Source organism: Equus przewalskii, chromosome 30, assembly GCF_037783145.1.
Source record: "Equus przewalskii isolate Varuska chromosome 30, EquPr2, whole genome shotgun sequence".
Classification (NCBI taxonomy): Eukaryota; Metazoa; Chordata; class Mammalia; order Perissodactyla; family Equidae; genus Equus; species Equus przewalskii.
The window spans coordinates 12144070-12157150 of NC_091860.1; positions in this window are offsets into that span (position 1 = coordinate 12144070).

The window sequence follows — 13081 nt, forward strand, 5'->3', positions numbered from 1 at the left end:
GCTAGGTCATAAGGTGGGTGTAACTTTTTAAAAAACTACCGAAGCGTTTTCCAAAGTGGTGGTTTCTCTTTACATTCCCACCAGCAGGTAGAGAGTTCCAGTTCCTCTACATTCTTGCCAACACTTGAGTGTCCAGACATTTTAATTGTAGTCATTCTAATAGTTTGTAGTGGTATCTCATTGTGGTTTTATTTTGCATTCTCTAATGGCTAATGATGTTGACATCTTTTTCATGTGCTCATCTGCAATGGATATATTTTCTTTGGCGAAGCATCTGTTCAAATCTTTTGCCCATTTATTATTGGGTTGTTTGTGTTCTTATTATTGAGTTCTTTATATATTCTGGATACAAATCCTTTATCCAATATGTGCTTTATAAAGATTTTTCTCCCAGTTTGTGGCTTGTCTTTTCTGTCTCATAACAGTGTCTTAGGAAGAGCAGAAGTTTTTAATTTTGGTAAAGTCCAATTGATTCATTTTTTTTCGTTTATAGATCATGCTTTTTTGGTGTCATATTTAAGAAATTTTAGCGTAATTTAAGGTTTTCACCTATGTTTTATTCTAAAAGTTTTATAGCTTTTGGTTTTACATCTAGGTCTGTGATCCATTTGGGGTTAATTTTTGTATATGCCAAAATTTTTGTTTTGTTTTGTTTTTTATTTTTGCATATGGATATCTGATTGTTCCAGCACCATTTGTTGAAAAGACTGCCCTTTCTCCACAGAATTGCCTTTGAATCTTTGTCAAAAATCAGTTTTTCATCAATGTGTGGTCTATTTCCAGACTTTCTATTCCGTTGCATTATTAGTTTGTCTATCTTTACATCAATACCACAGTGTCGTGATCAGCGAACTTGCAAGCAGCTGTGTTAGCATGTAATTCTATTCTTTTCCAAGGTTGTTTTGGCTATTTTAGGTCTTTTATAGCTCAATATAAATTTCAGGTTCAGCTTAATTTCTACCATTTTGATTGGGATTGCATTGACTCTCTCCATACATTTGGAGAGGATTGATATCATAACAATATTGCATCTTCTCACCCATGAATAAAGTATGCCTCTCAATTATTTAGGTCTTCTTTAATTTCTCTCAGCAGTGTTTTGCAGTTTTCAGTGTACAGGTCTTGTAGATATTTTGTCACATTTGTCCTGAAGTATTTCATATGTTTGATGCTATTGTGTTGTTTTATTAATATCAATTTCTGATTGTTTATTTCTAGAAGATAGATGTGTATATTAATCATGTATTCTGCTACTTTGCTGAACTCATTTTTAGTTCTAGTCACATTTTTATAGATTTGATCAGATTTCCTACATAGACCATCATGTCATCAGTGAAGAAAGAGTTTTAGTTCTTCCTTTCCAATACCTTTGATTTCTTTTTCTTGTCTTATTGCACTGGCTAGTATATGTACAATGTTGAGTAGAAGTGGTGGGAATGAACAACCTTGTCTCTTTCCTGATCTTAGATGGAAAACTGAAAATTTCAGTCTTTCATCAGTAAGTATGATGTTAACCATAGGTTTTTCATGGGTACTCTATCAGATCAAAGAAACTCCCATCTATTTGTAGTCTGCTGAGAATTTTTATCAGGAAGGGATGTTGGATTTTTGTCAATTGCTTTTCCTGTGTTATTATGGTAATCATATGGTTTTTATCTTTTTCTCTTTTTAGTTGGATTGATTTTCAAATGTTAAACCAAATTAGTACGACTCCTGTGATAAACCCCACTTTATCTGTTTTATTATCCATTTTCTAGATTATTGGATTTCATGGATTAAAATTTTGCTTAGAGTTTTTGCATCTATGTTCATGAGGAATAGTGGCTGTGGCATTCTTTTTCTTATAATGTCTATCTGGCTTTGTATCTGAGTAATAAGGAAACTGATTCAGATCCAGCGAAGTTAAGTAGGTTGTCCATGGTCACACTGCTAGTTAGTTGAAGAGTTTGTGAAGTCCCCATAAAGTTTAGAATTTAGAAACTACCAAGGAATAGTAGAAGTTTAACCTACCCATCTTCACTCCCCAATCCCAAATAAAGTTAAGAAATGAATTTAACATGTGACATTATGAAAAAACATGGAGTCTGGTCTAAGACCCAATCCAGGGTATCTTACAATTAAAAGATGCATGACCTTGGTGAACTATTCAATCTGTCTCATCTTCAGTTTCCTTGTCCTTAAGATGGAGTTATTGCAAGGAATAGAGATGATAGGTATTAAAACACCTAGCAAACCCTCTGGTGCATAGTTGGTTTTAATAAGTGTTAGTTATTGGTGTGAAGATTTAATGAGGAAAACAGTGATGGGTAAGCAGAGTTGACAGCCAATCCATCCCTGCATGTCTATGCACCCCCACACTCCCAGAAAGACATTCCAAATATGGAAGGAGTCCCTCCCTCCCTCCTGCCATTCTCCCTTACGCCTTCTAGGAGAACTCTTGCTCATCGTTGCTTAGGCACTTTCTGGTCTTGAGATGCCACCTCTGCCCACCACCATTTGTCTAAATCCAATTTAACCATCAGGACTATGCCCTAAGCCCTCATTAGCCATATGGTCTTAGCATGAACAGAACATGACTTCCCGTTTTACCTTCTGCCTCATACACTGAGTAGTAGAGACTGGGGTTGCTTGCCCAATAGCCATTCTGTCCTCTTTATTTAGACAGATCTTTGATTTTACTGAGGGTAGCAAAGTGCCTAGCTAAAATGTTACACCCAGCAGCTTCCTTGTCACTAGTGGTGGTCATTTGACACAGTCTGGGCCATGATAGATGCAGGCGTCAAGCGAGGGCTTCCAGGAAGACTAGATAAAGAGAGCCTTTTGATCTTCCTTTTCTTTCTAACTGGACATTAGTCATGATGGCTAGAGCATTAGCAATCTTCTGATGTACATGACAATGAGATTCACACCCTGATACTGAAGAAGTAGAAGTCAGGAAGGGGCCTGGGTCCCTGATGACACCATGAAACCAACATAATGGATTGCCTACCTTCAGATTTCCCATTACGTGAGAGACAAATCCATATTTTCTTTAAACCACTGTTATTTGGGTTTTCTGTAACATGAACCTGATACACTCTATATCTGCGGTCCTGAATTTGATTGTGAGAACCTCCTGGAAAGGGAAGATTCTGTAACTTTATCTCTTTGCATATCTAACATACTTCCCCACAGACTATAAGTGCACAAGAAACAACTATTTGTAATAAAATCCTTAAAAAGATACGATAGAGTGACTCCGAAAATGGGCGATCAGTTCAAAGGCCAGTGTGCTTTTCCCTAGGGAAAAAACATTTGGGGAAAGTAAGATGCAATGGAGTGAACTTTGCACATTTTCTCTCCACTGAAGAAACCAGATGGACAAAGTTCAACATCAATGCTCATGTTTTTCTACTACAAACTAGCACATTCCTACAAAAGAACCAACTGGGATATACCCAAGTAACATCTATGAAAGATAGTTTTAAAGCGTTAAAGACAATGAATGAAGACTTGAATAAATGGTGTGATAGAAAAAGTGTCAAATGATACAGGCCCTGGGTTTTGTTTTCAGCTGTTCCCCTAACCACATAGAGGTTTTCGGGCCTTGGTTTGAGCATCTATAAAATAACATGCGTATAGCAGAGGGTAGCCCAGAACTGGAACTCAGATGATATCTAAATTCTCTTAAGTCTTTAATCATAGGACTTTTGGTGAAAAATGTAAAGTTATACTCTCTTGCTGACTAGAAAACTGAAATGGTGAAGACTAAAATCATGTTCAGGTTAATTTATAGAATTAAGCAATATCGTTTATAATCCCCATGGGTTACTTTATAGAAATTGACAAAATAACCCAAATAAATGTGGAAAAAAGTAATAAAAGTAATACTGGGCCTCACCATATATTAAAGTGCCTTATTAAGGCACAGTAGTTATCAAAATAGTCTAGGCAAAAATTAGGCCAGGGAGGTACATAGAGATTCCCTAAATTAGTATGTATTTAATCTATTATAAACAAAGGGTTATAAAACCATTCAACGTATGTTTTGAGGGAAAGTGACTATCAAATGGGGGGGATTTTGATAAGATGGGCTGGTTGGTGCCTGTCTTATCACACCTATTTTACATTGTGTTATAGTCATCTCGTGGTATTAGCTCCTTCCTGGATCAGGCTTTCTATTGGAAATTCTTTTAGGCAGTTTGGAGAAGGCTGAATGTTCTTCCTGAGTCTTCTGAGCCTTTACTGTCTTCAGCTCGAAATAATCTACATTCCAGAGTGGTGCATCTTGGGGCAGCCTGCCCTGAACCCCATCAATACCAACCACAAAATGAAGAACAAAAAATGATTAGCCCCTGTATTAGGGTTCTCCAGAGACACAGAACCAATAGGAGATATACACAGAATATAGAGAAATTTATTAGAAGATGTTCATTCACGTGATTATGGAGGTTGAGACATCTGCAAGCTGGAGACTCAGGAAAGCCAGTGCTGGTGTTTGAAGGCCTCAGAGCCTGAGACCATTCCAGTTGGGGTCTGAAGGCCTGAGAACCAACAGTGCCAAGGGCAGAAGACCGATGTCCCAGCTCTAGCCCTCAGGCAGAGAGTGAATTCGACTTTCCTCTACCTTTTTGTTCTATTTGGGCCCTCGTTGGATTGGATGACGTCTGCCCGCACTGGGGAGGGCTGCCTGCTTCACTCAGTTCACCAATTCAAATGCTAATCTCTTCCAGAAACATCCCCACAGACACACCCAGAAATAATGCTTAAGCAGCTTTCTGGGCATCCTGTGGCCCAGTCAAATTGACACATAAAATTAACCATCACAAGCCCAAATTTGGAAAAATAAAAAAGAAAACAACAAGGGAGCATTGTAATAACCTATAAACATTTACAGTTATGAATTTAAGGGAAATTAATATTATCTACATGGGCAATACTCAAGTCTGGCTAGACAGATGGTTAAAGGATGTGAGCAGATGGTTTGCACAAGGGAAAATACAAATAGTGAACAAATGCTTGGGAAAATGGTTAGCCTCCCTAATAATTAAGGAATTGCAAATTAAAATAGCCCAATATACTACCTCATACATATTAAATTATTGATAATAATTTTTTTTTAAGCCAAAGTTAGTAGTGCTTTGGGGACTCAGGCATACTTATACTTTGCTTGTAGAAATAGTGGCATAATTTTTCTGGAAAGAAATCTGACAACATGTCCTGAGGATCACAGAACTCAATATATGCTTCGATTTGGCAAATCTGCTTTGGGGAGCAAATCCCAAGGAAAAAATTCTGTAAGGGGAAACACCTGATTTTTGTAACAATGTTTATAGCTCTGCTTTTCATAATGGTAGAAGAATCCAGCATCGTTAACAGCCAGGAAATGGCTGAGTAAATCTTGACATAGTAATACAACGAAACATTATATAGCCATTAAAACGTCAAAAATGGAGATTATCCGGATTTATGAATGATCTATATGAAATAATGTCAAGGGGGAAACAGTAGAACACAAAATACTTAATACCTAAGAATAATGACATGTAAAGTATACGCTATGAAACTGATCTGGTCTGAGGCATAAAATTTTGGAAGAAAATACTTTTTGGTAAAGAGATACTTTTTTTGTACTTTTCAAATGATTTTCTTTTTAATTTCACAAATGCCTCATATTCCTTTTAGATAAATTAGAAAATAGAAGTATGCAAATCAAAATTTTGCACAGAAACTTTACTGATAATATTTTGGTGTATATTCTTTCAGTCTTTTTCATATATCTTGTAGTTGATGTGTTTTGATTACTTCCCCTTCTCCTTGAACTATACTCTGATTTTTCTTTGAAGAATACACTCGTCCCCCTCCCGGCCCCATTCTCAGTTATGTGATTTTAATAGGATGGATCTAGAGCAAAGTTTCTCAACCTCAGTACATTAGACACTTTGGCCCAAATAATTCTTTCATATGTGTTGGAGGGAGATGGGGAAATGGTCATCCAGTGTATTGTAGGCTATTTAGCAGCATTCCTCTACCCACTAGATGCCAGTAGCATCCTCCTTCAGTTGTGACATTGCCAAATGTCCCCCAGCAAAATCACCTTCAGTTGGGAACCACTGATAGGATACATTTGACTGTATCCTAAGACAATTTAAACTATTGTTTAGTATGTTTTAAAAACTCACATAGGAGGTATCATACTGTCAGTATGCTTTTACAACTTGATTTTATCATTCAGTATTTTATTTTTTAAAGATCTATTAAGATAGATAGACAGACAGATACGTATTATAGACCCAGTTCTTTCATTCTAACTGCTGTATGGAATGCATTGTAGCGATACAGCAGAGGATATCCATTGTTTACTTAGAGACATGAGACGGTTTCATTCTACAGCTATTACAGGCCATGCAAGCATGCTGCAAAGAAACAGATTTGCATAAACCTCCTTGTTCATGCAGGCTTTCTCTAGTGGAGACATCCAGAAGTGGGACTACTGGATCAAAGAAGAATTCATCTTCAGCTTTCCTTGAACTTCCCTGTTGCTCTTCAGAGTGGTGGTACCAACAATGTGTATGATCCTCTGTTCCCCTACATCAATATTTAATATTACGAGATTTCTAACTTACGCCAATGTGATGGGTGCAAAATGGGATTTCATTAATTTTTAATTTTCATTTCCCTGATTGTTAATGTAGTTGAGGATCTTTTCAGACATTTGCCAGCCACTAAGATTTTTCTATCTGTGAATTGTGTGCATTCTTGTCTCTCTTTTCTTTTTTTTTAAAGATTGGCACCTGGGCTAACAACCGTTGCCAAGTTTTTTTTTTTCTGCTTTATCTCCCCAAACCCCCCCTGTACACAGTTGTGTATCTTAGTTGCAGGTCCTTCTAGTTGTGGGATGTGGTACGCCACCTAAACGTGGCCTGATGGCATGTGCGCGCCCAGGATCCGAACCCTGGACCGCTGCAGCGAAGCACGCGAACTTAACCACGCAGCCACGGAGCCAGCCCCTTGTCTCTTTTCTTTAAGATTGTTTCTTTTATTACAGCCTTGTTGGAATTCTTTATTATTACGCATACCAGTTATTTATTGATTGTATGGGTTTCAATGCAATTTTCTCCCCTTATGTGAAGAAGATTTTTACTTTGCTCATCTTTTGTATCAAAGTTTTAATTTTTAAGTAGTCAAATTTATCTACCTTTACTATTATAGTTTCTTCATGCCCTTTTATTGTGTTTACTCTGATATGTGTGTGTGTGTGTAATTTTCCACAAACAGTACATACTATTGTCATCATACTCTTTGTATCCTTTTCCAATAGCTTTTATTACACAATATTTTGTTTTAAAATTTTACCCGTATGGATTTTAAAAATCTATTTTGTTTATTTTAGTGGATCTCATGTAGTAATGAGGTTCTCTTATTGTGTCTTCTAAAGCTTATAGTTTTGCTTTTCATATTTAAGGTTTTAATCTACCTGAAATTAGTTTTTGTGTATAGTGTGAAATAAGGATCTAATTTTGTCTTTTTTCTACAAGGAGAGCCAATTGTCAGAACCATTTACTAAATATCCATTTAGTAAACGGTTTATTAAAAATTCTGTTCTGTTCCATTGACCTATTTGTCTATCCCTGTACCAATACCACAATTTCAATACTATAATTTTATGAGCCTTAATATTTGGCAAATATAAATTTCCCTTCTTCAAAAATGTATTGGCTATTCTTAGCTCTTCATTCATCCAAATGAAGTATAGAATCCCCTTCCATATGAAATTTGGTTGCATAAAAATGACTCTATTGGAATGTTGGTTAGAATTGCATTGCATTTAAAAGGTAAGGGGTAGAGAATTGCTATTTTTAAAAATATTTATTAAAATAATGTAGCTCTCCATTTATTTAGGCTTTCTTGTATATTTTTCTATAGTTTTACGTTATCATCGATAAAGTGGTTGTCCCATCTTTTGTTAGATTTAGTCGTAGAAACTTGTAATTTTATTGCTCTTGTGTGTTTAATTACGTATTCAAATTTCTAATTATTTCTTGTTTGTGTATTTGAATGCAATTTTAGTACAGTGATATTTTATCCAGTAATCTTGTCAAACTCTATTCTTATATTCAACAGTTTGTCTTGAAGAGTGTCTTGAATTTTCTATGAAAATAATCTTATCATCATATCATCTTTCTTCCTTGCCAGTCCTTGTATCTTTAATTTTTTACTGTGCTGGCTTGGACCACCAATAAATGTTGAATAGAGGAATGATGGCAGCCATGCTTGTTTTGTTCCTGACTCTAAAGGAAATTCTTCTGACATCTCTCCGATACATGATGTTTGTTGTAGATTTTTGGTAATCTTTACTAAGATGTACATGTTCCCTTGTATTCCTAATTTACTAAGAGTTTTGTCATGAGTGAGTGTTGAATTTCATTTGTTGGCTTTCCTCTATCTAGTGAGATGATTATATGGCCTTTCTTTTTACTATAATAGATTTTCTACAAATATTAAGCCATCATTGAAATCTTGGTCAACTTGGTCATGATGTATTTTTTTTAACACATTTTTAGATAGTTCACCAGTATTTCATTTAGGATTTTCACACTTATATTCAAAACTGAGTTTACTTTGTAATTTTCACATAGTGCCATTGCCTGGTTTTAATATCAAACTTACACTAGCCTCACTAAAGTCTAGAAGCCTTATGTATATTGTTCAAAATCAATGTAGCTATGTATCATAATTTTAATGGATTCGCTATTGTTTGGATGTATCATAATTTGTTTACAAATTGAAGAAGATATTATGTGTATAATTTGTCAATAATTTTAATTGTGAAGATGGTACATATTTAATAAAACCAATTTTTAAATTATCTGTTGTTTTCCTGATCTATCTAGTTCTGCTGCCTTATCACAGAGCGTTCCTGGCCAAATCGTTATGGCTGGCACTCACTCTTCCAGTTGAGATTCAGTTCCCCCTCCAGAGAACTGACATACTGCTTACTGCTCTGAAGACTGGCATCATTTCAGATGACCTGGGTTGGACCAGGGATCTTTGAGTTGGTCTTTGATCTCCCGGGCCAACTCGTCTCTACCCCAGACTATGCAATTTGTTTTCTTCCATTAAAATGTGAAGGCTGTCTCTGCCTTCTGTGCTTCTCTGGGTCCTCTGCTTTCTGAAGCTAATCTAAATTTGTTTCTCTGTTCTTCAAGGGAATCTGTCCTTATCTAACACTCTAGAATGATCCAGAGAGCTGAATTCTGACTCACAGTGATTTCCTTGTTAGTCCCTTCCTCTACTCACTTTGCTTTTTATGAGTCTTTCTGTATATGTGTACAGTACAGTTTCAGCACAGTTTCCACTGGCTGTTTGTTATATCTTTACAAATACTCAAGATGGTCCTTAAAACCCAAATATCACGCTCCCGTGACAGAGGAATCTTTCAGCACAGGGGGAGGTCAAGATTTTCCTTCAGTTGCGGTTTAATTTCACTGGGTCGACCTAACAAGTCTTTCAGAAGAAACATCACTTGTGCCTTTGAGCACCTTCAGCAACTTCTTCAAAATCGTGGTGGCAAATCTCTGAACATATTTACAGGGAATGGGGAATCTTCTCTCTCCAGATGGCTCGCCACAACAAGTTAATCCCACTTCATGTTACCGGTAATTGAATTCTCCCCTGAGAAGGAAATTGTATGAGATCCATGAACATTTGATGTATGGATATTTCTAAACAGCCTGACTTGGAAAAGATTAAAACAGCCTTGTATTCCCAATCCCTCAGACCTCCTCACCGGCAGGACCCAGATTTTAATCTGCTCCAGGTGGCTGAACTCAGGAAGGTTTTACAGCTCTCAGCATCTTCAATTAATGCCAAGTGTAATCATAGTTGGCACAGTGCAGAGCGTTCTGGCACATTTAAGGGATGGGCATAGAACCTCTCTGCCAAGTCCTCAGAGTACTATCTTTTGGATTGCACTTTTCATAATCAAAAGCTACCATGATTAATGAGCTATAGGCAATGGGTAATCCTCTGCACTTAAAAATCAGAGCCATGGAAAAAAAAAAAAAAGAAAAAGTAGGAGCAAATTATTCCACATAGCCTTGGGTTTCTCGACCTCGGAAGCTCTGTGTGAAGCCTTTCTTTTAGGACCTCTGCCATGCGGACAGCTGAGTCTGATTGAGTTGTGTTATATCTAAGGGTGAGAGAGGTTGCTGGTTGCTCTGCAGCAGTGTGTGTATTTTTTTCAGTTTTGCTCATGAGCTCAGAGGTGTTTGGAATTGGCCAGATTTAAAAGTAAAACAAAGGCATCAAAACATTGGATTTGGGAAATAATCACATCACTGGACTCGCCTTTGCCTGTTTGATTGGCTTCTGGTCTGAGGCAATCTGAAGCAAGATGTTCCCAGAGATCACTGTAGGGACAACTTTACAATGGAAACTGCCACCCCTTTGACACCACCTTCAGCAAAATAAAAGCCCAATTCATACTCTAGGACTGAAAAGGAAGTTCTACCTCAGAGAAAATTAGGAGTTGAATGAACGTTTTTCTTTAAATTTTCTTTTTTTTAAGTTTTTTGGTGAGGAAGATTAGCCCTGAGCTAACATTTACTACCAATCCTCCTCTTTTTGCTGAGGAGGATTGGCTCTGAGCTAACATCCGTGCCTATCTTCCTCTATTTTATATGTGAGACCCCTGCCACAGCATGGCTTGATAAGCGGTGCATAGGTCCACATCCAGGATTCAAACTGGCAAATCCCAGGCCACTGAAGCGGAGCGCATGAACTTAACCACTATGCCACCTGGCTGGCCCTGTCTTTCTTTAATTTGATGGCAATTGTGAGGTTAAAAGAAGTGAAGCTTCCTATGTTCCACTGGAAAAACAAGGAAATCAGAGTTACAAAGCAGATGACGAAGAGGCTAGTTCTTGTATTTAATGCCTCCTTAGAAATGCTGCCAAGCCGATGGAGGAAAAATCGCCTCTAGAAACTATAATCGACTTACAACTTTTTTGAGGTAGGTAATATCTTGGCTTCTATGACTATCAAGAGGTCACGAGAGGACAAAAAAATAGTGTTCATATGTTTTGACTAAAGTAAAAAGAAAGTTAGTGTGTCCTTGGCATTTCTCTCAATTTTATAAATTACTAAAGTTTGTATTTAAATTAGATTTTATGAGTCATTGTAAAATGGTGCATTGACTTCATTACACATTGTTTTTAAAAGCTGGAGAAATGGAATCCTAATTCTGTTTTATCACACATGACATAAAAGTCTTTGTAACGACTTTGTTTCATGAGCCTCCCCACCAGGTGGGTACACTGTAAATCTTGTATTCCACAATTTATAGATGGAGATAAGAAAGCACGGCCGGGGGGCGGGGGGCGGGGGGGGGCGGGGGGGGGTTAAGTTGCTAGTGTTCACATTACAACAGCAGTACCGGAATTAAATCTGAGACATTATCTGTAAAAGAAGAACTTGCCTCAATGCGTGGTAAACCTGGAGCCCTCCAAGCATTTTGGCAGAGAAGAGCTGTAGAAAGGAGAGCTCCCAAACTGGAGAGGGAGAGTCCACACATGGGTCTCAGTTCTGCCCTGTTGGATGTTGCCTGTCCCGTTGGAGCCATCAGTGTTCAGTGTGTTGCTCTGCTGTAATCAACAGCAACAAAAGAATGTACTGGGTTCCCCTCAGCACATCCCAGGCAGAATGACAGATTCTAAAGAATGTGAGTAAATGCAAAAGGAAAATCAAAAGGAAACAAAGAGACTTAAACATCCTCCGTTCACCTATCGTCTCCCACAATGTGCCCAGATTCCCCCTTCCTCCCCGATCTTCCCTTCCACACAACCTCTCCCGATGTGCCCTCTGGAACTCTGTCTGCCATAAACAAACTCCTGCTTTGAGGCTCGGGTTACTTATGTCTACAATCCTGGTGACCTGTTCCTCAGTCCTGCCATCTGTTAACCTTCGGGTCACACTCCCACATTCATTGAGGACATTTGCACCTGGCTCATTGTCTTTCTCCCTAGTCCAACTGCTGGACGACCTGAGTTCATGTAGAGAGAGGACTGCAGGTGTGTTTGGCTCCAAAGTTTAATGTCTTCCGCTGCCTCTTTCAGGAGGCTAGAGCATCAGAATCGCTAAGCCAGATAGCTTAAATAAAAGGTGATACCCAAAGCTTTTTGTCTCAAGCAGCCACAGTGAAACTTCCAGTCATAGAATCAGAAATACCTTGATGATTGGAGAAATAGTTCATGGCCTGAAGATGCATTTTATCTGAGGCAAGGCAGATTGCCAAGCTTCTGGTTGAATCTGCTAGGAAAGAAGGTCCTACAAATTTCTCTTGAGTACAAGATAGTCAGTGGGAATTATTAAGAACCTATTCATACTAATTTAATACACATAAATTATCATAGGAGTTACTATTGATTTTGTGTGCGGCTATGCTTACGTGATTTAGTGAATATAACAATATCTGCAAGGGCTTTGCCCACAGGAACTGAGTTCTGCAGGAAGCATTGCATTTGGCTCAGGGGGTTATATGCTATCTGTTTTCAATTGTTCCATCTGTTTTTTCTTTCTTTTTTTATCTCATTGCCTGATTTTTTTGGACTCGCTGACTTGTTTTCGTTTTTTGTATTCTATTTTTTCCCCCTCTGTTGGCTTTTTAAGTTATATCTCTCTGTTTTATTTTTTAATCGTTGTTCTACAGATTACCATATACATTCGTAACTTACCACAGCCTCGTATTCCAATTCCAATATCAAATCTTAAACCATAGACATCCATTTACTACCTTTCACTTCTCTCTGCTATTGTCGTACATCTTCAACATACACTAGAAACCCCACAACACATTGTTTTCTTTTTGCTTTAAGCAGTCAATTTACCTGTAAAGAAATTTCTAAAAACAACAGCAAAAGAAGGTCTTTTATATTTACCATTTCTAGTGTTCGCCATTCCGTTGTGTAGATTTGGGTTTCCAATTGACATTATTTCCCTTCAGCTTGAAGAACATTCTTTATTTCAGCACAGGTCTGCTGGCAACAAAGTCTGTCAGCTTTTGTTTTTTGGAAATCTCCTTTTTTACCTTCATTTTCGAAAG